The sequence below is a fragment of the Pan paniscus genome, chromosome 2 (assembly GCF_029289425.2).
Source record: "Pan paniscus chromosome 2, NHGRI_mPanPan1-v2.0_pri, whole genome shotgun sequence".
NCBI lineage: Eukaryota > Metazoa > Chordata > Mammalia > Primates > Hominidae > Pan > Pan paniscus.
Genome location: NC_085926.1, coordinates 102432503 through 102460021, shown reverse-complemented (window position 1 = coordinate 102460021; position 27519 = coordinate 102432503). Strand labels below are relative to the sequence as shown.

The window sequence follows — 27519 nt, the reverse complement described above, 5'->3', positions numbered from 1 at the left end:
AAAGGGAAACTGACCCTGTCAGTTCTGGAACCTTAATATTGCAAAATAAATAATTAATTAAAATAAATTAAAACCCCAAATGGAAAACAACAACAACAAAGCTTCAAGAAGAAACTTGATTGAGTGAATCCCAGGACATCAGAAATATCTGGGATACTTCTTCATGAGCCCTAAGTTGTAAGTAAAGGCAGAGACAAAGAAACAACATAGCCATAAATACTTAACAATAGAAGATCAAATACTGCTGTGGTTTTCAGAAATATCCAAAAATTTTCCCTCCCATAAGGACTGAGTTTAATTTAGAGGAGACATAGGAAAAGGTATGAAGTTGAGCAAAGCAAAAACACTATGGATAAGAAAGAGAATAGGTGCAGATTTCAAGATACAAAATACCCAGGAGAGCGAAAATCCAGATATTACTGTACAGCAAAATAAATATCTAAAAGTAAGAAAATTGTTTTTGAAAACAAGGACTATATGGCTCTAGGAAACATAGAGCAGGAGGTAAGAAAACACATTCCTGAATCTCTGGGAGACAAACAAGAGGTCATAAAAAGATATCATGGTTTGAGTTCTCCACTGTAACAATGTCATACAAAATGTAAAACCAAGGAAGTTTAAAAAAAAGATACTCTAGTCCATCACCACTGCTTGTAGAGCAACCCTCTCCTAGTGACTGAGAAAAACACTTCAAAAAAAATTGTAAAAAACTGAAATAGGACAAATGCATTAAATAAGACAATTGTTTTAATACTAAAAGTTGTAATTCCTAATGGAATGTGACAATCATTAATATCAGGGCACTAAATAAACTAGTAACATCTGTTATTAAAAAACCCACTAAGTAATGAAAGGTAAAATAGACATTGACGAAAAGAAAAACAAAGAGAACAAAAACAGATTTTAATGTACTTCTCTCACACTAGACATAAACAATTAGGGTATATCGAACTCCATATTCCAATGTAAGAACCTTCTCTACAAGGGCATGAAATCTGACCACATGGTAGAAGACAAAGAAAACTTGAATAAATTGCAACATTATGAATATTAGGAAGTTTTTTCTGACCATGGTGCAACCGCCGTGAGATATATCTGAATAGCATCAAAGGCTGATTTCCTTTCTCCTTTTAGAGGCTCAGAAGAGAGTTGGCTCAGTTTCAGTTGCCCTGAGGATATTTATGTAGAAGCAATATTTTTGGCTAATGTTAGTCTGGCTGGCATGCAAGGCTGTTCTCCCTGCCCTGGGGTCTTAGTATGAAGACTTTGGCTCTTGACTCGCAGAATCACTAACATCACTTCTGGGCCTGGAGATTCTTTTACTGGTTCTTTGTTACTTAGAGAAACTAAGTATTCCCCAATCCCTTTTAGGAAACTCCACAAACATTTTGTTGGAGTGGAGCTCATAGTTGACCTTGGAGGCCTCTCAATTAGATGTCCAGGCAGCTGGAACCTTGTTCCAAGTGCATTCAGCACAGTTATGCTCAGCCTATACTGTGAAATGACAGGTTCACAGAACTGTGTGTGGTCTGCTACTTCTCTGCTGGTTTGCTTCCCCCCAGTAAACCCTACCTTAAATTTGCATTGTGAGTTACTAGCAGTATGTATCTATGATTATCTGCCCCATGACAGCAACAAAATGAGAAATTAATACAATGTTTTTAAAAAGAAAGAAAAGTGGTTCTTCTCTTGGAAGTGGTGTAGTCAAAGTAAATAATTCATAAAGTAAAAAAAGATTATTGCATTAGAAAACAAATAAACATGTAAAACTAATATATAAATTAAATATGGTTCACAGACATCAACCGAAAAGACAAACTATTTCAACCTAATTAAAGAGAAAGTAGAGAAAAAACAGATATCTAGAAATAGAAAAGGAAAGGAAGAAATAACCCTTAAAGTGGATTAAATTTTGAAAAACTAATAGGAGTATCCATTGCACATTGCTAAGCAAACACAGTTGAAAACTTAGATGAAATGTAAGGTTTTCTAGGAAAATATAATTTTGCCAAAGTGACCCACGAAGGATAGAAACTCAAAACAGAAAATTGTCATGAAAGTAGAGTTTTACATAAGTTTCTATAAAACAAAGCATTAGGCCTTGGCAGAGTTAAATTTGACCAAACTTTTAAAGAAGCTCAACTAGACTAAATGTTCTTAAAAAATGCAGAGCATAAAAAGTAGAAAATACATTAAATTATTTTTTGTGAATCAAGTATAAAGTTAAGGCAAATATTTAATAAATGTTTTTAACAAACTATCTCGTGAATATCATCGAACAATCTCAAACTATTAATAAATAAATATATACTTTTTAAAACAATTCATCATGAGCCTGTGAAATTCATTCAGAAAAACAATTCTGACTTGACATAGAGAAATTTGTCAATGTGAGTTGTATTAATTTATCTAAGGAGAAAAATGTAAATATGTTTAGAGATGTTGAAAAAGCACTGAAGAAAATTCAACATCAATTTTTTAAAAAAACCCTAAAATATTGGATTTAATAATTTTTTTTTTTTTGAGAAAGGGTCTCACTCTGTCACCTAGGCTGTATGGCAGTGGCACTAACATGGTTCAATGCTGCAGCCTCAAACTCCTGTGCTCAAGTGATCCTCCCACCTCAGCCTCCTAGTGTTGGGATTAAAGGTGTGCTACCATACCCAGCAATATATTTCTTAAATATCAAAAATATATAATGAAAGTCATCAATGTACTTGGACTAAAGACAGGTTTATTTCCTGCTGTAGTCAGAAACAAGTTAAAGATGTCCACTATTGCCACAACTATATAATAATATATGTTAGGGATAAAAGGCAATCAAAATAAGCATGAGAAATGTATTTGAGGAACAAGGATTAGAAAGGAAGTATAACCATTTTTTTTTGGTTTAACATAATTGTGTAAACATATAACAAAGAATTTTTAAAAAAACTACTTAAAGTAAAAGTAAAATAACTTAGGCAAATAGCAGGATATAAAATTAATATATAAAGTAAGACAATGAATTTTGTGTATCATATAATGCTAACTAAATGTATAAAACTATGTAACTATATATTATAGCTATACATGTACATTTATAACTAACAAAAGACAAAATAAATAAGAAGACTTCATTTTTATAGCCTATAAAGCCATATATATAAGCCATATATATATATATGAGAGAGAGAGTCATAAACCTAAGAATGTGTATGACCCATCTAAGCAATATGTAAAACACCTTAGAAAGACATTAAACTAGAATTGAACAAATATTCATGGATAGAAGTATTCAACACTGTTAATGTGTCAATTTTCTTTAAGTTAATTTACAAATTTAACATGATCTTGATAAAAATTACTGAAAAAAGTACAATGTGGGAGAGTTAGTCCTAACACAATTGTATATGAAGTATTTTTTTAAATTAAAATAGTGTAGTTTTACTAGAAGAAGAGACAAACCAATGGAACAAGATAGGATGCCTAGAAATAAATCCAAGTCATTTTAGAAATGTAATATATAAAATCAAGGCAGGCATTGTAAATAAGTAGAAAAGTTGGACTTTTTAATAAATGTTAGTTATTTAACTGGATAGCCATTTAAAAATAGCTACATGGAATCAACTCTAAAGCCATTTAATGTAGAAAAACAAAGAGTAGGTTCTAGTTAGAAAAAGAAGCCCAACTAGACCGAATCAATTAAAAAACTTAGTAAAGCAGATTCATACAAGCTAAACACAGAAAAATAATAACTAAACTAAATTGAATACTAAAAAATAAAAACGGAAAATAATATTTTTAAGATGGTAAAAAATTTATAACCTTTAAAGATTAAATTTAGTATTGACCAAAGACCAATATAAATATAGCCAGAAGTTGTACTAACTGATGGAAAACTAATCATAACAAGTGAAAAGCACATCCTAGGTTTACCATTTTCTTGTATGAGAAAATAGTATCGCTATAGTCATTCAACTAAATTTGAATACAGTGTATAAATTTAAAACAATTCTAATTAAAATTCCCTCTTTTAAAAACAGCATTCATTTCTCTTTGAAGTTATATGGAAGGATAGATGCTGGCAAATAGTAAAGAAATATGTGAAGAAATAGAATGATGAATGGTTAGTGTCCTTTTCAGCTATCAGAACACAGATCTAAAAAGCTAGTGACCTGTGGAACTGACTATACAATCCAGAAATAGAGCCCCTAAAATGAGATTCTAATATATAGGAAATGTAGTTTCTAATATATGGCAAAAGAATAGTTTATTTAGAAATAAAATAATATAGGTTATCCATTTGAAATATAATAAAATTGGAGCAGCATTTAAACCAGTTACAAAATCAGTTCCAGATACATCAAAACAGGAAGCAAAAATCAGTGAGGCATATTCCACGGTAGGAAATGCTAATTGCACAAAATTCATAAAAGAAAAATGAACATTTCACCATGTAGACATGAAAAGCCTTTGTGTGGCAAAACACACCATACGTAGTGAGTTTAAAAGACCAGATATTTAAAAAGGTGCAATGACAATATCAAATAAATGTGCTATATTTATAATAAAAGTGATAATCTATAATCTGTACATAGATATACAAGCCAATGAAAAGATGGGCAAATCACAGAGGAGCAACTGGTTAAGAAACATAAATAGATGCATAAAGTCACTAGAATTTTAAAAAATGGAATTGAAATTAATGAGATATTTCTTTATATCTTCTAGTTTAGAAAAAAAGTTTAAAATGAATGTAGTTAATAATGTAGGGGAAAATGCACTATCATACCCTTAATAGAAACTACAATTTTATACTTCTTTATGAAGGTATTCTTGCAAAATTTTTTAAGAAAAAAACAATGCTTATTTCTTTAACACAAAAAATCTCACTTGTGGAAACCTATCCTTTAGAAATAAATGCCCCAGTTGAAACGGTTATATATTCAAGGATTTTTGCCTATTATGGCAAAATAACTGAAATAAAATGGATGATTAGTGATGAGAAGTAATTAAATACATTGTATATTACATATCCACCATGGAATAATATATAACTATTAACAAGAATGAATTAGGACTCAGCAAGTAAACAGACTGGGTGTGGGGGTAGGTCAGAGTTTGCAAAATCTTATAAAGAAAAGCAAAATGCAAAACCTGTGTAAAATATAACTCTGGTTTGAAAAGAGCAATTATGACAAAACCTATTACAATATACCTGTGTATAATAAGTCTGTATCTACATCTTATCTAGATAATATGAACATGGGGGTAAATTAAGGAAGGATACCCACTAACTTATTAACTTGTGTTATCTGAAAGAATTGAGAGTGGGATTATGCAGGTGAATGGGGAAACTGTCAAATTAGTCATAATCTCATGTGGTAATTATGTGGCTAATACCAACATATGCACATTAAAAAAATGAGAAATAGTTTTCTCAAAAAACGAAAAACAAGTGGCCAACAGGTATATAAAAAATGCTCAGTGTCGTTAATCATTAGGGAAATGGAAATCAAAACCACAATGAGATATCATTCTCACCCCTTAAAATGGCTATTATCAAAAAGACAAAAAATTACAAATGCTGGCAAGGATGTGAAGAAAAGGGAACTCTTATACACTGTTAGTGGGAATATAAATTAGTACAGATATTATGAAAAACAACATAGAGATTTCTCAAAAAACTAAAAATAGGACTAATTTGTTGAGAGTTTTTATCATAAAGGCACATTGAATTTTCTCAAGTGCTTTTTTTCTTTTTTACATCTATTGAGATAAACCTATGGCTTTTGTCCTTCATTCTGTTCATATGATGTACACATTTCTTGATTTGCATATGTTAAAACCATTCTTGCATCCCTGGGATAAACAGCAGTTCACCATGATGCATTAAATTTTTGGTATGTTGTTGGACTTAGTTTCCTAGCATTTCATTGAGGATTTTTGCATCTATGTTTGTCAGAAATATTGGCCTGTAGTTTTCTGTTTTTGTTGTGTCCCTACCTGGTTTTGGTATCAGGATACTACTGGCAAGGTAAATAAGTTATACAGAATTCCCTCCTATTCAATTTTCTGGAAAGGTTTAAGAAAAATTGGTGTTAGTTCTTTAAAATTTTGGGAGGATTCAGCATTAAAGCTATTCAGTCCTGGGCTTTTCTCTGTTGAAATATTTTTTATTACTGATTCCATCTTGTTACTCATTATTAGTCTGTTCAATTTTATGTTTCTTCCTAGTTCAATCCTGGTAGGCTATATGTGTCTAGGAGTTTTTCCATTTGCTCTAGGTTTTTGAATTTGTTAACATAAGATTATCCATAATAGATTCCAGTAATCCTTTTTATTTCTGTAGGATCAGTAATGATGTCTCCTTTTTTTAATTTCTAATTTCATTTGAGTCTTTTCTCTTTTTTCTTTGTAATTTTAATAGTAATTTGTCAATTTTGTCCTTTTCAAAAAATAATTTATTTTATTGATTCTTTGTACTATTTTATAGTCTCCACTTTCACTTAGTTCTGCTCTAATTTTTTATATTTCTTTTTATCTCCTAAACTTTGGATTGGATTATTCTTGCTTTTATCATTCCTTGAGGTGCATTGTTAGATTATTTAATTGAAATCTTTCTAATTTTTAACATAGGCCATTATTGCTATAAAATTCCCTCTCAGCACTACTTTTGCTTTATATTATAGGTTTGGGTATATTGTGTTTCCTTTTCCTTTTCCTTTTCATTTTCTTCAAGAATTTTAAAAATTTCTTTCTTTCTTTTTTTTTTTTTGAGATGGAGTCTTGCTCCTTCACCCAAGCTGGAGTGCAGTGGCGCGGTCTCAGCTCACTGCAACCTCTGCCACCTTGGTTCAAGTGATTCTCCTGCCTCAGCCTCCAGAATAGCTGGGGTTACAGGTGCACATCACCATGGCTGATAAAATTTATTTCTTAATTTCTTCATTGACTCTTTTGTCATTCAGGAGCATATTGTTTAATTTCCATGTATTTGTACAGTTTCTAAAATTTGTCTAGCTATGATTTCTAGTTCTAGTCTATGTAGTCTGAGAATATATTTGAGGTAATTTCTATTTTAAAAAATCGTTGAGACTTGTTTCGTGGCCTAATATATGATCTATCCTGGAGAATGTTCCATGTGCTTTCGAGAAGAATGTGTATTCTGTAGCTGTTGGATGAAATGTGTTAATATATGTTAGGTCCATTTGGCCTATAGTTTAGATTAGGTCCAATATTTCTTTGTTGATTTTCTGTTTACATTGTCTGTCCAATGCTAAACACAGGATGTTGTAGTCCACAACTATTATTGTATTAGAAACAATTTATCTCTTTAGCTTTAATAATATATGCTTATATAGCTGGGTGTTCTAGTTTTAAGTGCATATATATTTACCATTATTAAATTATCTTGCTTAATTGGCTCTTCTATCTATATAATGACTTTTTTTGTCTTTTTTTTTGTATTTTTAGGCTTAAATTTTGTTATATCTAAGTATAGCTATTCTCAGATGCTTTTCATTTCCGTTTTTGTGCATTTTTTTTTTTACATTCCTCCACTTTTAGTCTATGTGTATCTTTACAGATGAAATGAGGTTTTGAGGGCAGCATGTAATTAGGTCTTGTTTTTTTGCTTAATCCATTCAGCCAGTCCATAATTTTTAATTGTGGAATTTAAATTGTTTACGTTCAAGTTTGTTATAGATAGGTAAAAACTTCTGTCATTTTGATATCTTTTTCTTTTTTTGGTTTTTAATGTGTAATTCTTTTATTTTGTAAAGGTAACAAAATATACGGAACAAAATTTTCCCTTTTTAAAACTAATGTTACAAATCCACATTATCACTTGTATATAATACTATATAACTGATCATTAATTAGGTGTATGAGTCCAACAATGTATTCTTCTAACTGTTAAGCAAAAAACAAAATAAATTTTTTTTTCTTCAAATTTATCCGAGTGTCCTCGTACGCCGCTTACGCTGGTGACCACTGCGATCTCTGCCAGCTGCGTGGAGTGACGGGAGGAGAGAATCATTGTGTGTGTGCAAGAGTGCTTCAGACTCAATTTCCAAACTTTTTACCCCTAAAAGCACGTAAATATACAAAGATGGATCCTTCATATAAATTAAAAACAAGAAATCAATCAATTTGAGCTCATTTCAAATACAGAAAGAGTATAGCACAGGTGTAAGCCATGACATGGTTTCCTTTAATGATACTGAATCTCGTATCACACTGGCCAGCATGAAGTTTGTTACTCAGACTTTACAGGCATTTTCCTTATTTCAGTCAGTCCGGGTCCCAGCACAACACAGGAGGTGATTCGAGATAATCGCCAGAATCTGGCCTGCTTGGCACCATGATACAATCAGGGAAAACAAACCAGGGCGCCTCCACTGGTTCTCAGACCAGGACGTTTCTCATGGGTAACTGCTTTTTAAAGGAACTGAGATCTGATGAGGAGGTTCCTAGACTTGGAGCACTAAAGACACAAGCGTGAGGAGGCTGGAGGTGAGGGCAGCAGCGCCCGCTGCAGAGCGTCTCTCTGCCCTCGGACCTGGCCTGGCCATTACATGGCCCCGAACTGGTCGATGCGCTGCTTGGTGTTGCCCTGCCGGATCTGCCGCAGCGTCTTGTACTTGTCCCGACCTTGCCTCATGTTCTCATTGTGGATGATGTAATTATGAGTCCTCTTATTCTCATCTCAGGCCTGGGACAGCTCGCCGCTCAGCGTCAGCAGGGGCCGCTGCACGCGCTCGTTCTTCTCCGCTTCGGCGATGTGTTTCTCCTCGTTGTGGTTATCCCGGATGCCCTCGCTAGACAGCTCCGCTCTGTAGCCCGTGGGCTCAGAGCCCTCGTCCTGCAAACTGTCTTGGACATGGTAGCTCACCGGCTTCTATACGAGGGGCAGTGGGGGCGGGGGTGCCATCATCACCAGGTGCAGCTCCTCCTTGGTCTTCACCAGGTCATCCTGGGCTTCTCTGGCTCTGTGCTGCCACTCTTCAACTTCATCCTCCTTGCGCCTCAGTGCCTCTTCCAGGAGTGCGATCTTGGCTGTGTACTCCGCAAGCTCCGCAGCCAGCTGCTCCTGGCTCTTCACTGATCCACCACCTGTCTCTCCAGCTCCTCCTTCGTTAATGGGTACAAACATATAGTTAAATAGAAGAAATAAGTTATAATGTTTGATATCAGAGTACGGTGGCTATAGTTAATAATAATGGTTTATTTCCAAAGAGCTAGGAGAGAGAACTTGAAATGTTCTCAACACAGAAATAATAAACACTTGAGGTGATAGATAACCTAAATATCCTGACGATTATTACACATTCTATGCAATTAGCAAAATATTTCATGTACCCCATAAAATGTGGAAATATTATTCATTAATTTAAAAACATATATATGAAATATTAAATATAGATCCAGATTTTTCTCAATTTCTTATATTGGTCTGGTTTCTCATAATCCCTTGTAGGTTGTTTTTTGCCACCTGGTTTTTCATTTCTTGATCAAAAGTACTTCCTACTTAGCATCTGGAGACAATCACATATATTTCTGTGCTATTTACTTTGAAATATTCTGGTATAACAAATTTTGTTCCTTTTTCATCTCAGTGTAGAAAGTCAATTATTACTATCCATTGAAAAAAATCTATATATTCATTTTTTGAGCTAAAAATATAAAACTTCTTTCATACAAGTAAATTTTAGATTTGTGTAAGTATCTGCTATGGTTTGGACATTTGACTTTCCAAGCCTCATGTCGAAATTTGATCCCCGGTGTTGGGAGTGGGGCCTAGTAGGAGGTGTTTGGGTTATAGGAGTGGATCCCTCATGAATAGATTAATATCTTTTCTGCGAGGTAGAGTGTTGAGTGAATTTTTGCTCAGCTAGTTCCTGTGAGAGCTGGTTGTTTAAGAGTCTAGCACTTTTCTCTCCGTCTCTCTGCTTTTATCATGTGATCTCTGCACGTGCTTGTTCCTCTTGGCCTTCCAGCATGAGTGAGAGCAGCCTGAAGCCCTCACTGGAAGCAGACGTTAGTGCCATTCTTCTTTTACAGACTGCAGGACTGTGAGTCGAATAAATATATTTTCTTTATAAATTACCCAGCCTCAAGTATTCATTTACAGCAACACAAATGGACCAAGACAGTACCACATACTTGCATTTTATAATTCCCACTTATAGCTATTTTTCTTGCTTCATCACATGGGAAAATTTTAATACTATACGGGTCTTAGAATTTGTAGATTAAAACTGTGAGGATATTCAGCTGAAATGCAAAGAATTCTCATATTCATTAAGGCAATGTCAGTATAAATGGGCTTAAATATTACTTTAAATGATTTCAATGCTTTTTGAGCATACTGGACATCTAGAAAACAAAAGACCAGACTCATTTTGTGAGCAACCATGTTCCCCCAAATTCCAGGATACTAAAAAGAGAAAAAACAGTTTGTCCAGAGCTGTACTGCACTAATATAAAGCAATGCATTTAGCCAGAATCCTAATAAAGTAATGTGAATGATGTTATACTTAAATATTTTGTAGGGAAAAGAAAAATATGAATTGCTATTTTAATACATAATGCTAGAATTCATCATAGGAAGGAAATCACTTTATAACTGGAAATAAATTTGTAAGTACTACTGAGTGTGAGCTTAAACTCTGATATACAGAAGATGATGAAAACACAAAGAGATAGCTAAATTCTCTATATAGTTAATCAATAAAAATGTACAGGAGTGAGGAGAGAAGGGAGTAAAGAGGCGGATGGAGAATCATGGAGAGAGTTGACAATAAACCCATAGCAAGAGCCTGCCACTTTGGAAAAAGTTAACCAGTAAAAAATTCCAAATGGTGACAAAATCAAAGGGCATATGTAAACAGCCTTTAACAAAAGTCACATTTTACATCCCAGGGTCACAACTGTTAGCTATGTGACATCTGCTGTAACTGTGCGCTTTAGTTTCTTCATGTGAAGATATGTGTGTGGGATGGGGCTGAAAAGTTTGAAGTTAATACTTCCTGGCTTCCTCACAGAATGGTGTTTGAAATTTCCCAGCTAAATTTGTGAAGGGAGGGACCACCTTTGTACGAGAACTCCAATCGATTTTTATCAGCATAAAATAGAATTCCTGCATTCTTAACTGTAAAAATGGGATTCACATAATATTTAGGAAAATTTCAATACTTCAGGATATGTCTGAAACAGTTTTTAAATTTTACATGTTTTAATTCATATTATTTCTCAATATTGAATTTAACATTCTTAATTTGGTGGCAATTTAAATGTTTAAAAATCTGCCATATTTTCTATATGCATTAAAATAATTTGAAAATTTGCAAGGAGATTTTAATAAGGTATATTACATGATAATAAACAATAAATTTAGGGATGTATTCACAGTAATGTTCTAATTGTCTGAGTATCCTCAAATTCACTCTGAAACAAAAAGAAACTACAGAATGTATCTGAGTAACCAAAATAGATTTTATGAAGCCCATGCCTTGAAATCTCATGTCCTTTCCTCATCGAAGGGCCCTCAAGACACCTATCAAGGACTATTAACTTTAATTATGTATACATCTAATAAACTTGATTATTGGCATTGCCTTCCCAGAGCAAATATAACCCTTTTAAAGGAAACTGTAAAGAGCAGGCTCAAGAGCTTGGAAACCATAGCTGGCTGGATCCATTCAGTGTAAAGCACTGTATCTCCTCCATTCACCTGCACCTCTGCTTCAAAGCCCCATAGGGCAGAACTACTTTCTTAAAATATAACAAATTCGGCCAGGCGTGGGGGCTCATGCCTGTAATCCCAGCACTTTGGGAAGCCAAGGCGGGTGGATCATCTGAGGTCAGGAGTTCGAGACCAGCCTGGCCAACAGGGTGAAACCCCGCCGCTACTAAAAATACAAAAATTAGCTGCTCATGGTTACTGGCGACGGTCATCCCAGCTAGTTGGGAGGCTGAGGCAGGAGAATCGCTTGAACCTGGGAGGTGGAGGTTGCAGTGAGCGAAGGTTGCATCATTGCACTCAAGCCTAGGTGACAAGGCAAGGCTCCATCTCAAAATAAATAAATTAGGGTACAGGAGGAGCCAAGAGGGCCGAATAGGAACAGCTCCGGTCTACAGCTCCCAGCGTGAGCGACGCAGAAGATGGTGATTTCTGCATTTCCATCTGAGGTACCGGGTTCATCTCACTAGGGAGTGCCAGACAGTGGGCGCAGGCCAGTGGGTGCGCGCACCGTGCGCGAGCCGAAGCAGGGCAAGGCATTGCCTCACCTGGGAAGCGCAAGGGGTCAGGGAGTTCCCTTTCCGAGTCAAAGAAAGGGGTGACGGACGCACCTGGAAAACTCGGGTCACTCCCACCCGAATATTGCGCTTTTCAGACCGGCTTAAAAAACGGCACACCACAAGACTATATCCCACACCTGGCTCGGAGGGTCCTACGCCCTCGGAATCTGGCTGATTGCTAGCACAGCAGTCTGAGATCAAACTGCAAGGCGGCAGCGAGGCTGGGGGAGGGGCGCCCGCCATTGCCCAGGCTTGCTTAGGTAAACAAAGCAGCCGGGAAGCTCAAACTGGGTGGAGCCCACCACAGCTCAAGGAGGCCTGCCTGCTTCTGTAGGCTCCACCTCTGGGGGCAGGGCACAGACAAACAAAAAGACAGCAGTAACCTCTGCAGACTTAAATGTCCCTGTCTGACAGCTTTGAAGAGAACAGTGGTTCTCCCAGCACGCAGCTGGAGATCTGACAACGGGCAGACTGCCTCCTCAAGTGGGTCCCTGACTCCTGAACCCCGAGCAGCCTAACTGGGAGGCACCCCCCAGCAGGGGCACACTGACACCTCACACGGCAGGGTATTCCAACAGACCTGCAGCTGAGGGTCCTGTCTGTTAGAAGGAAAACTAACAAACAGAAAGGACATCCACACCGAAAACCCATCTGTACATCACCATCATCAAAGACCAAAAGTAGATAAAACCACAAAGATGGGGAAAAAACAGAACAGAAAAACAGGAAACTCTAAAATGCAGAGCGCCTCTCCTCCTCCAAAGGAACGCAGTTCCTCACCAGCAACGGAACAAAGCTGGATGGAGAATGATTTTGACGAGCTGAGAGAAGAAGGCTTCAGACGATCAAATTACTCTGAGCTACGGGAGGACATTCAAACCAAAGGCAAAGAAGTTGAAAACTTTGAAAAAAATTTAGAAGAATGTATAACTAGAATAACCAATACAGAGAAGTGCTTAAAGGAGCTGATGGAGCTGAAAACCAAGGCTCGAGAACTACGTGAAGAATGCAGAAGCCTCAGGAGCCGATGCGATCAACTGGAAGAAAGGGTATCAGCAATGGAAGATGAAATGAATGAAACGAAGCGAGAAGGGAAGTCTAGAGAAAAAAGAATAAAAAGAAATGAGCAAAGCCTCCAAGAAATATGGGACTATGTGAAAAGACCAAATCTACGTCTGATTGGTGTACCTGAAAGTGATGCGGAGAATGAAACCAAGTTGGAAAACACTCTGCAGGATATTATCCAGGAGAACTTCCCCAATCTAGCAAGGCAGGCCAACGTTCAGATTCAGGAAATACAGAGAACGCCACAAAGATACTCCTCGAGAAGAGCAACTCCAAGACACATAATTGTCAGATTCACCAAAGTTGAAATGAAGGAAAAAATGTTAAGGGCAGCCAGACAGAAAGGTCGGGTTACCCTCAAAGGGAAGCCCATCAGACTAACAGCGGATCTCTCGGCAGAAACCGTACAAGCCAGAAGAGAGTGGGGGCCAATATTCAACATTCTTAAAGAAAAGAATTTTCAACCCAGAATTTCATATCCAGCCAAACTAAGCTTCATCAGTGAAGGAGAAATAAAATACTTTACAGACAAGCAAATGCTGACCGATTTTGTCACCACCAGGCCTGCCCTAAAAGAGCTCCTGAAGGAAGCGCTAAACATGGAAAGGAACAACCGGTACCAGCCGCTGCAAAATCATGCCAAAATGTAAAGACCATCAAGACTAGGAAGAAACTGCATCAACTAACGAGCAAAATCACCAGCTAACATCATAATGACAGGATCAAATTCACACATAACAATATTAACTTTAAATGTAAATGGACTAAATTCTCCAATTAAAAGACACAGACTGGCAAGTTGGATAAAGAGTCAAGACCCATCAGTGTGCTGTATTCAGGAAACCCATCTCACGTGCATAGACACACATAGGCTCAAAATAAAAGGATGGAGGAAGATCTACCAAGCAAATGGAAAACAAAAAAAGGCAGGGGTTGCAATCCTAGTCTCTGATAAAACAGACTTTAAACCAACAAAGATCAAAAGAGACAAAGAAGGCCATTACATAATGGTAAAGGGATCAATTCAACAAGAGGAGCTAACTATCCTAAATATTTATGCACCCAATACAGGAGCACCCAGATTCATAAAGCAAGTCCTGAGTGACCTACAAAGAGACTTAGACTCCCACACATTAATAATGGGAGACTTTAACACCCCACTGTCAACATTAGACAGATCAACGAGACAGAAAGTCAACAAGGATACCCAGGAATTGAACTCAGCTCTGCACCAAGCGGACCTAATAGACATCTACAGAACTCTCCACCCCAAATCAACAGAATATACATTTTTTTCAGCACCACACCACACCTATTCCAAAATTGACCACATAGTTGGAAGTAAAGCTCTCCTCAGCAAATGTAAAAGAACAGAAATTATAACAAACTATCTCTCAGACCACAGTGCAATCAAACTAGAACTCAGGATTAAGAATCTCACTCAAAGCCGCTCAACTACATGGAAACTGAACAACCTGCTCCTGAATGACTACTGGGTACATAACGAAATGAAGGCAGAAATAAAGATGTTCTTTGAAACCAACGAGAACAAAGACACAACATACCAGAATCTCTGGGATGCATTCAAAGCAGTGTGCAGAGGGAAATTTATAGCACTAAATGCCCACAAGAGAAAGCAGGAAAGATCCAAAATTGACACCCTAACATCACAATTAAAAGAACTAGAAAAGCAAGAGCAAACACATTCAAAAGCTAGCAGAAGGCAAGAAATAACTAAAATCAGAGCAGAACTGAAGGAAATAGAGACACAAAAAACCCTTCAAAAAATCAATGAATCCAGGAGCTGGTTTTTTGAAAGGATCAACAAAATTGATAGACCGCTAGCAAGACTAATAAAGAAAAAAAGAGAGAAGAATCAAATAGACGCAATAAAAAATGATAAAGGGGATATCACCACCGATCCCACAGAAATACAAACTACCATCAGAGAATACTACGAACACCTCTATGCAAATAAACTAGAAAATCTAGAAGAAATGGATACATTCCTCGACACATACACTCTCCCAAGACTAAACCAGGAAGAAGTTGAATCTCTGAATAGACCAATAACTGGAGCTGAAATTGTGGCAATAATCAATAGTTTACCAACCAAAAAGAGTCCAGGACCAGATGGATTCACAGCCGAATTCTACCAGAGGTACAAGGAGGAACTGGTACCATTCCTTCTGAAACTATTCCAATCAATAGAAAAAGAGGGAATCCTCCCTAACTCATTTTATGAGGCCAGCATCATTCTGATACCAAAGCCTGGCAGAGACACAACCAAAAAAGAGAATTTTAGACCAATATCCTTGATGAACATTGATGCAAAAATCCTCAATAAAATACTGGCAAACCGAATCCAGCAGCACATCAAAAAGCTTATCCACCATGATCAAGTGGGCTTCATCCCTGGGATGCAAGGCTGGTTCAACATAGGCAAATCAATAAATGTAATCCAGCATATAAACAGAGCCAAAGACAAAAACCACATGATTATCTCAATAGATGCAGAAAAAGCCTTTGACAAAATTCAACAACCCTTCATGCTAAAAACTCTCAATAAATTAGGTATTGATGGGACATATTTCAAAATAATAAGAGCTATCTATGACAAACCCACAGCCAATATCATACTGAATGGGCAAAAACTGGAAGCATTCCCTTCGAAAACTGGCACAAAACAGGGATGCCCTCTCTCACCGCTCCTATTCAACATAGTGTTGGAAGTTCTGGCCAGGGCAATCAGGCAGGAGAAGGAAATAAAGGGTATTCAATTAGGAAAAGAGGAAGTCAAATTGTCCCTGTTTGCAGACGACATGATTGTTTATCTAGAAAACCCCATCGTCTCAGCCCAAAATCTCCTTAAGCTGATAAGCAACTTCAGCAAAGTCTCAGGATACAAAATCAATGTACAAAAATCACAAGCATTCTTATACACCAACAACAGACAAACAGAGAGCCAAATCATGAGTGAACTCCCATTCACAATTGCTTCAAAGAGAATAAAATACCTAGGAATCCAACTTACAAGGGATGTGAAGCACCTCTTCAAGGAGAACTACAAACCACTGCTCAAGGAAATAAAAGAGGATACAAACAAATGGAAGAACATTCCATGCTCATGGGTAGGAAGAATCAATATCGTGAAAATGGCCATACTGCCCAAGGTAATTTACAGATTCAATGCCATCCCCATCAAGCTACCAATGACTTTCTTCACAGAATTGGAAAAAACTACTTTAAAGTTCATATGGAACCAAAAGAGAGCCCGCATCGCCAAGTCAATCCTAAGCCAAAAGAACAAAGCTGGAGGCATCACACTACCTGACTTCAAACTATACTACAAGGCTACAGTAACCAAAACAGCATGGTACTGGTACCAAAACAGAAATATAGATCAATGGAACAGAACAGAGCCCTCAGAAATAACGCCGCTTACCTACAACTATCTGATCTTTGACAAACCTGAGAAAAACAAGCAATGGGGAAAGGATTCCCTATTTAATAAATGGTGCTGGGAAAACTGGCTAGCCATATGTAGAAAGCTGAAACTGGATCCCTTCCTTACACCTTATACAAAAATCAATTCAAGATGGATTAAAGATTTAAACGTTAGACCTAAAACCATAAAAACCCTAGAAGAAAACCTAGGCATTACCATTCAGGACATAGGCGTGGGCAAGGACTTCATGTCCAAAACACCAAAAGCAATGGCAACAAAAGCCAAAATTGACAAATGGGATCTAATTAAACTAAAGAGCTTCTGCACAGCAAAAGAAACTACCATCAGAGTGAACAGGCAACCTACAACATGGGAGAAAATTTTCGCAACCTACTCATCTGACAAAGGGCTAATATCCAGAATCTACAGTGAACTCAAACAAATTTACAAGAAAAAAACAAACAACCCCATCAAAAAGTGGGCGAAGGACATGAACAGGCACTTCTCAAAAGAAGACATTTATGCAGCCAAAAAACACATGAAAAAATGCTCATCATCACTGGCCATCAGAGAAATGCAAATCAAAACCACTATGAGATATCATCTCACACCAGTTAGAATGGCAATCATTCAAAAGTCAGGAAACAACAGGTGCTGGAGAGGATGTGGAGCAATAGGAACACTTTTACACTGTTGGTGGGACTGTCAACTAGTTCAACCATTGTGGAAGTCAGTGTGGCGATTCCTCAGGGATCTAGAACTAGAAATACCATTTGACCCAGCCATCCCATTACTGGGTATATACCCAAATGACTATAAATCATGCTGCTATAAAGACACATGCACACGTATGTTTATTGCGGCATTATTCACAATAGCAAAGACTTGGAACCAACCCAAATGTCCAACAATGATAGACTGGATTAAGAAAATGTGGCACATATACACCATGGAATACTATGCAGCCATAAAAAATGATGAGTTCATACCCTTTGTAGGGACATGGATGAAATTGGAAACCATCATTCTCAGTAAACTATCGCAAGAACAAAAAACCAAACACCGCATATTCTCACTCATAGGTGGGAATTGAACAATGAGATCACATGGACACAGGAAGGGGAATATCATACTCTGGGGACTGTGGTGGGGAGGGGGGAGGGGGGAGGGATAGCATTGGGAGATATACCTAATGCTAGATGACGAGTTAGTGGGTGCAGCGCACCAGCATGGCACATGTATACATATGTAACTAACCTGCACAATGTGCACATGTACCCTAAAACTTAAAGTATAATTAAAAAAAAAATAAAAATAAAAAATAAATAAATTAAATAAATAAATAATTTTTAAAAGTAACAAATTCAATTATTTAAATACTCCGTGGAGATCACAACTAATGAAATATAAGTAAATAATCACTGTGACACTGTAATTTTCCATGTTAATTCTCCAAATAGATTTATGCAATTTATTATTCCTGCCCCAGCTACTTATTAGAATTGTTCCTATTTAGGTTCTTAAGAGATGAAAGAATGGTTGGTGCTAAATTAAAAATAAACGTTCTATACTTTTTTTGTTTGTTTGCTTTTTAAGAGACGGGTCTTGGTCTGTTGTCCAGGCTGGAGTGCAGTGACGTGATTATAGTGATTATAGCTCACTGCAGCCTGGAACTCCTGGGCTCAAAAGATCCTCCCATTCAGGTGCCTGATTTAGTTTATACACATGTTAGTTTGAGAAAGAAGAAAAGTGGGTTTACTGTGCAGAACTTTTGGTTAAGTGTTTGTTATTTTTTGAATTCTTGCTTAATGTGACAATGAATTTTTTCCCCTATGTTCATAGGTTATAATTAGACTTAACTGGTTTTTCCATCCTTTTCTGAATGTTATCATAAAAAAAATCTATCTGGAAACATGCTGAAACTATTTTAGTTTGAATATGTGATAGAAACTCTATATCTTTTTCATATTATTTTTATATCTATCTTACTTTTCCTGAACTCCAGTCCAATGGATGGCAATTTCCACTTGACTCTCCGTCATAGTAATCTTAACATTTCCAAATTTTAACTGACCAATCCATCCAACACACCCCCTTCTTCCAGTGACTCATGATATTTTCCCAGTCTCTGTCAACATTTTCCAGTTTATCTAAATTTTTGGAGCCACTGTCACTCATCCCAGTTTCCCTCGGTGTCTCCCACTATATCTAATCAGTCATTATACTCTTTAGTAATTTTTTAGGGAAACTTAAACAATTTTTTCACCCCACTGCCTTTGTTGTAGTTTTAGCTGCTCACAATTGGAAGGTTTTTATTGACTCAACCCCATACTAGCTCATTCAGACTGCAACTAGGCATCTCTCCTGGACTCTGCTGCCATTTTATTTTGTAAGCACTTCTTAAATAAAGTGAGATCTCAAAAGCTTCCAATGTTCTAAGTCACCTATGTGGCCTCTTGTGTTCTCCATAGTCAAATCATACCTTAACATAGGATCTTATTTTATCTCTCTCTTATAAAATATGAAAACTCACCGTAGCTGTTTCAATTTTACACAGGTTCCTTCTGTCCTGAGTAGCCATTCTTCTTGAACTGTATCTGTTGGAACCACAGTTCTAATACATTTTTTTCAAGGCTTGGCTCACAATTAGAGCCTTCTACATCATTCTCTGGCCATTGTACCACATTACCCATCCTTTCCTACTCTGAACTTCTGTAGAACTAACTGCTTTATCACATATGTCACATTTTCTTTGAAAGGCCTTATTTTTATAGTTCAGGATAGAATACAAACTACTGGAGGCAGGGACATGCCTAAATGAATATGACAATAATACCAATCATATAACACTTATTGAGCTCTTATTATATTTGTCCTAAGAATATATATTATCTATTTATGTCTTACAAAACTCAGTAAGATGTTATAATTATTACCATTTCATAGATGAAGAGATGAGACACAAAGAGGTTTAGTAGTGTTTACAAGGTAATACAAACACTGAGTGGCAGAAGCTGCATTTAAATACAAGGTGTCTGACTTCTTTGCTTCTGCTCTAAACTATGACCTTAGGTTACGTTCTTATCTCCCATGTGCACAAAACAGATCTCAACATAAAAGACATGTTCCTCAAAATAGTTTTATAAAATGAATCAAAATCTGGAAGGAATCAATAGTCAGTATTCTTTACATGTCTTTTATATTAAACTGCCTCTCACAATGAAACACCTTAAAATATCTGGGATTTGCCGCTAACTTTGCTTCTTCACATCCTTACTCTTCCTTTCAGCTATATGAATAATTTTTCAATAGCCCAATTTTCTTACTATACGTTTAATGAAACCAGTAAAGCTAAAACATTCTGAGTGCTCAGCAGTGACAGTGTCAGTAAGCAATTAATCTCCAACAGTTCACCTACCATGTTATGACTATTAGAGCTCAATTCAGCTCCTCACATGACCCTACTTCCTAATTCTCTCCTGGAAAAGGAAGTCTGTAAGCCAAAAACAGAGCATCAAGAAAATAGTAAGAAAAACTGATGGAGATAGAAATGAGTTTGTCATCTATAAAAAAAAGGATGAGCATATTTTTCACAGAAAAAACCAATTCTGATCTTGGAACTTTTTTGATTGGTTACTTTTCAGCTTGCCTCATTTTCACCCCTGCAAAATAGGTTTAACAGTATTTATGCATTACAGGACATTGTAGGACTTAATTAAAGCTTATAAAACATAGAGGGAACCTTTCTGTAATTACCTTGCCACTCACCTTTGTCATTTATCTTTCTTCAAGGGGGTCGTTTCTTTTATCCGTTGTAATACAAAGAAAACCACAGAACATCATGTGATGCCATTGTAGAAAAGGATTTTATGCAGCTGTAAATAAGTAGCAACATAAGGCAATACTTGGCAAGATAAAATTCCAGCATATATAAGCTGCAAAAATAAAGCATCAGACTTTGTCACTGTGTCAGCTTCTACTCTTATCCGACTGGAGTCTATTCTCAAATGAACACTGCCAGAGTGATCCTTTAAAAATATAAGACCAATACTCTCATTCTTCTCAAACTTCTCATAGTTTCCCATCTTTGTGAGAATAAAAGCCAACGAATTTACAAGAAGTCACCTACAAGAATTTTCATTCTTTGGCCCTCTCTTTTTTCTCTAACCTCACATCCTATTCCCTCCCAAATCATACTGGCTTCCTTGCCAGGCATGTGCCTGTCTCATGGATTCTGCCTGGCTCCTTTTCTAAATCTCAAGTGCTCTTTAGACAAATCTCTGCATGATTCATTTATTTATTTATTATCATCATCATCATCATCATCATCATCATTATTTTGAGCCAGAATCTCGCTCTGTCTCCCTGGCTGGAGGGCAGTGGCGCATCTCCGCTTACTGCAAGCTTTGCCTCCCGGATTCACGCCATTCTCCTGCCTCAGCCTCCCACGTAGCTGGGACTACAGGCACCCGCCACCACGCCTAGCTAATTTTTTGTATTTTTTTTTAGTAGAGACGGGGTTTCAAGGTGTTAGCTAGGATGGTCTAGATCTCCTGATCTCGTGATCCGCCTGCCTTGGCCTCCCAAAGTGCTGGGATTACAGGCGTGAGTCACCACACCTGGCCGATGCATTTATTCTATCTCTCCTTCAGATTTTCACACTAATGGCACTTTGTTAGTGAGGTCTCGTTTGAGCATCCTATTGACAATGGTACCCTGACCTTTGCCCTCTTTAATGTTCTTCCCTGCTAGAATTTTTCCATAATCTTTATCACCATATGACAGGCTATAGATTTAAATTGTTTGTTGATTGCCTGTTTCTCCTTACTAGTTTATACGCTCCATGTGCATAGGAATATTGAGTTGTTTTATTTACAGATTTATTCTCAGTACCTGGAAAACTGCTGTCACAAAGTTGGTTTACTGAGGTAAATATTTATTGAATAAATAAATGAGCTAAAAAAATTTCAAATCTGAAAATGAAAATGAGGCAGTATGAAACATAGTCAAGCAACAATTTTCTACAAGAGTAAAAATGTCCAGGTGTATTTACAGATAACATTTTTCATTTTACATGTATTATGTGTTGCTATATTAAAAGTCATATGATTAAGCTATTAAATAATTTAATATTTATTCATAATATTTGGATATGTAGCATTTTCTCCGAATTATGGGAAATAGTACAAAAAAAGATGGTTTCATATCCCATAAAGTGGCCAAAAAAATAACATTTTAAAAGCTAGACTATCCTGCATTGAATGATCACTTTTGTATCCCTACTCCCCGGACGTTTTAATTCAGAAAAATGGCATGTGGGGGATATTGACAGATACAGAGAAGCCACATAGGCACAGAATAAAAATAGAAATATATAGACTTTTAAATATGGTAAAGGGAAGAATTTTAGTTGAAATAAATCTTAATTTGATTTAATAGATGTTCATACCAACAAATGGAATGTAAATATATGTTGCATGATAATCAATTAGCAATGATAAGCTTAATTTTATTCTTTATTACTCAAAAGATACCTGGAATATTCCTTTTAGGTCTAGGTACCACAATAAAAAAATAAGCAAATAAAAAAATAAGCAGGGTGTAAAGGAAAAAGTGGCTAGTCTCCAGTAGAAGTTCAAATCATGTCATATGAAGTTGACAAAAAGAAGAAAAGAAGAAGAAGGAGGAGGAGGAGGAAGAGGAGGAGGAGGAAAGTAAGGGGAAACAAAACCCTATTAAATATGTTTATATATTATAAAGAAGATAAACTAAACTTGTTTTGCTTGCCCCTAAAGCAATACACAAAGACCAGACAAAGGATAATATCAATGCAAAGAAGAATTTGGTGAGAGAATTTTCCATTCTCAAATGGCATGCCTGGGAGGTAATATAATTTGTACCAATATATCGACTCACATACAAAATGACTGAGTACAAGATTGGAGAAATTTAAACAGGGATTCAAGTATTAGAACAATGGATAATAATTTTGTCTTGTCGGGTAATTATTTTAAAAATCTTTAAATACAACTCTACATAAAATTATTAATAATTAGAGTTGAATCCAGAGAGAGAACACTTTGCCACATGCAGATTTCAGTGTTGTTTTCTAAGAAAAAAATTACAATTTTAACATGAATTTTATTTATTTAGAAGGTTATAATGTTTAGAAATATTTATCAAATTTTACAAAATGTACCCTTTAATTTCATTTCTGAAAATGTATCATAAATTATTGTATACTGCAGCATTGCTTATAATAGTAAAAGGCTGCAAACCATTTACACTTCTAAAAATAGTGGCTGGGTTAAATAATTTATGTTATATTCAAATTCTACCAACATATATACCTATTTAAATAATGTTATAGGAGAAAAATTAATGATAAATAAGCATGTATGGGATATATATACATTGTCATAAAATGTCAAATATATAAAACTTGTTTGGATAGTGTAATTAAATAATTACTATAAAAATTAGCTTATACATTAATTTGTTGACTGAGTATTATGTCACCCATAACATGAGTTACATCTCATCACACACACACACACACACACACACACTCACACACAGGTGAGTGGCTTATCTAATTTTTAAAATTATTTTTGTTTTAAAATAAATGTATAACACCTTTATAATTTTGTTCAATCTAGTGAAATGAGAAATAAGCCATTTGTAATTACCTTTTCACATTCCATTGTTGACCAAACCATATTGATTCTATCCTTCAAAATATTTCTAGAATTACTATTCCTCTCCACTGCATATTTCAAAAGACTCCTAATGGTTTTGTTCCAGATTCATTGCCCTCAAGGATGTGTTCAGTGCAACTATTTAAAGTGCAATTTTGCCGAAATTCACTAAGATACATGATAAAGAAGAAAAAACAGGAGAAGAAGATGGACTTCCATATTTTGAAGATGGGACCCAAATAATTTCCTAGATCACGCATTGATTGATAGTGGTTTTCTATAGGGAAAGAATTTTATAGAACTATAACATTATTCATTCTAAGATTTTGTTTCATTTAGCTGATTTTCATAACCAGCACAAATGAAAGGTTTTTCCAATACTTTAAGGTTAACATTTAAAAATTATGGAATTTGTCACATTCAGGTAAATTTTCAGCAATTATAGACACAGGGAATCTATGTGTTTTTTTCACTTTCCTATCTATTTTGTAATCTGTTAATACTGTTAACTTTCTAACACGGGTTATTTTAAAAATTTAGTAATGATTTTCTTAAACCTTTCTGGATTATTTGATATCAACGTTTGTTTCAGCCTTATATTTAGTACAAAGTTTTCTAGGAAAAATAGTTGTTAGAACACAGTGTAATTTATTTTCGGATTGAGCATCTTGGTTTCACTGATTTGTGATAGGTTGATGTAAACCTCAAAAAAGCAAAAATAAATTCTAGCATTTTGTTTTACCTAAAAATCATTGCAATAGGATAAAAGAAGCTTATTATACCATTAAGTTTCAATTTTATATGTTCTTCTTTATCTTATTTGTATTATTCTGGAATGTTTCCATCAGTATTCCTTTACAGAGAGAATCATTTGCAATTCTATGGTAGATTTTTTTACATGTAGAATTTATTTATGTGGAATCCAATAAGGAATATGACTTCTTTTTGTTTCCATATGGCTTACTAAGTTCAACTACATTAGGCTCTTCATGATTTCTACCAAGAATAATAACAGAGAACACCATCACCTGTTCGTCTTACTCCTCTCATGCTTGCTTTTCCTGAGAAAGACAAATTTACGAAACTATCTCTTAGAAGGAACATATGGTTCACTAAGCATGTTGAAAATAGGACTGGAGACTAGAAACAGTAATGAGGGATTTCGTATTAAGAACAACATTTTGCTTGATATTTACTTTCAGTTTTCAAATAAAATACTATTTACTAATTTATATTGCAATATTTATTGGAATAGGCATTTTCATCTTTTCAGCATTAGTCTAGAAAATGGCACTTTCAGTGTATTGTTGCTTACATGTTAATATACTACAGAAATGGCATTTAAAACTTTTTTCTTTTTTGAGACAGAGTCTCGCTCTGTTGCCCAGGCTGGAGTGCAGTGGCGTGATCTCGGCTCACTGCAAGCTCCGCCTCCCGGGTTCACGCCATTCTCCTGCCTCAGCCTCCCGAGTACCTGAGACTACAGGTGCCCGCCACCACGCCCGGCTAATTTTTTGTATTTTTAATAGAGACGGGGTTTCACCGTGTTAGCCAGGATGGTCTCGATTTCCTGACCTTGTGATCCGCCCGCCTCGGCCTCCCAAAGTGCTGGGATTACAGGCGTGAGCCACCGTGCCCAGCCCTAAACATATTTTTAAGAGCTACCCTGAAGCCATGGCTACTTGTGTATACCTGATGAATCTACTAGGCAAGTATTTGACTCCTGATTATAATAACCCTTCAGAAAATATCAGTGGAACTTCGCTTAAGTCAACACAATAAGGATATTATTATCACTAGAGATTTTTCCCTGTTACTACTATATTAATGAATTAATTGGACTGGATTTGTAGAAGCCTTATTGGTATCACAATGAGCACACTGTGGAAGAAAATGATTCTGAAACAAATTATTTACCTTTGTGAGCGGATGTTACCTTTTTCTATATACAATGAATAACACTAGATATTTGGATTTTTAATTTATCTTACTAGTACAATTACTTTATTAATTATAAAATGCAAGCAGCATAACTTCCTTCCACTTCCTTTCTTAGGGAATTACTTTTGCAAGTCTATTTCTCTTGACTTTTTTCCACATCAGACTTTAAATGAAGACAAATATGGCTTCTGAACTCACCACAAACCTACTTAAAACTTAAGACTTAAAACTTAAAACTTTAAGACTTAACATTTTTTGCAAGATCTGACATGAGTTACCTACACGTTGTATATTTTTGCCAGCATACACTCACAGCACACACAGAAACATGTACACACAAACACCATATATGCACACATACACAAACATATCTATACCACACATAGGCACACATACATGAAAACATATAGAGAAAAAGTACCACATCTGCACACACACACACACATAACTAGATGTTATTTCACTGATTAATGGGGTTCTACAAGACCTTTGGTTGACCTATTCCTGGTTATTGATTTTTTGCTATTCCACTTACACCAGAAGGAAATTGGTAGTGATTCAATTTCCTATTACCCCATTTAGAAGTAAGGAATTAATGTCACAGTGAAGAAAAAAGAAAGTATATACTGTGTGAAAATGAAATCTAATGTATTTTGTGAAGGGAGATGAAGAAAAGGGACTGGTAAGAAGAATGAGAAAGATCAGAAAAAGGTAAAAAAGCTTGATGATAAAAGGTGAAGAAATGACTGTGAAACATGACAAGGTAGACAAAGGAAGAGAGATGGGATTGTACAATAAAAGAAATTCAGCGAGCACATTCTTCACTTTTTCTGTCAGAAGTGCTTTCTTTTCTCATAACAAGGGAGAATATTTGCAAAAGGAATGAAGACACTTCCATTTTCCTCTGGCTTTTTTGGAAATAGATTGTTCTTCTTGGCTGTTGAATTCTTAAATATAATAAAAGAAAGTAGTCTGACAAGACTGAAGAATGGTTTGAAAAGAAAGCTCAATCATTTGACATATTTTTATGGTTCAGTAAAATTTATCTTCCACTATCACCACTTCCAGCCAACTTCCAGTACCATGAGAGACTCAGAACTTCACTAATTTGAGCTCTTTATTACTAGAAATATATATTAGAAGTTCTACCTTTGTTTAGAGTTCCTTTTCTCTTACTTTGTTAAAAGGACACTCATTCCCTAGTGTCACATAAAACTTTTTTGTCAGATTTTTTCTTAAGGTAACATACTCTTTGGTAAAAGTCAATTAATTATCAAAACTAATCTGCTGTCTATTGTTTTTATTGGATATCTGTGGCCAGGGAGCAGAAGGAAAAGGATATTTTACTTCCCCTTTTATTCGTTTTTCAATTTACAACCATCTGGCATAAACCTGAAACTTGTGGCAGGGGTCCCATTAAAAAGAGGAATACAAAAACATGAGCCAGGGTTATTTTCGTAACTGAAGATTGAGACTATATTCACATATTTATGGCGCCTTTGTTGAAAGATCTAGTGTGATTACATATTTCAGAAATCTGACTTTAGGCTTTGTCATGACTTACAAAATGAGGCAGACATTTGTGACTTGTCCATAAGAATAGATTATTAAATGGGGACTCTATTACTTAATAATTAAGGGTATAGGTATGAAATTTAAAACTTGGATTTTTTTTTCTGCCACATTCTATCTAGCTGTGTGCCTACAGGCACTTCAGGATATTCTTATATAAATGGGGATCATAAGGCCACTTCCTCAAAGGGTTGATTTGCTGATTACATGAGAATAATGCATGTAAAACAATTAGCACTGTTCATGGATCTTCGAATTTTTCCATAAATGTGTGCTATTATTACTTGAGGAGAAAACATAGTTTTAGTCATACAGTGAGGTCACAGAACTATAAATACTTTGAATTACATGCTCATTCTGCGTGTGGATCCAAATGTTAATATTGAAAGGAATTTTAAGCAGTAAATAGGTTGCATTTTGACTTAAAATGTTAAAAGGCTGGCATGGTGGCTCACACCTGTAACCCCAGCACTTTGGGAGGCTGAGACGGGTGCATTACCTGAGATCAGG

The 27519-nt window shown here is 35.8% G+C and overlaps 1 pseudogene; it reads right to left on the bottom strand.

The window, feature by feature from the left end:
- Window positions 1-8439: 8439 nt before the first annotated feature.
- LOC100995800 (ezrin-like) lies at window positions 8440-19379 on the bottom strand (annotated as a pseudogene).
- Between the last annotated feature and the right edge of the window lie 8140 nt (window positions 19380-27519).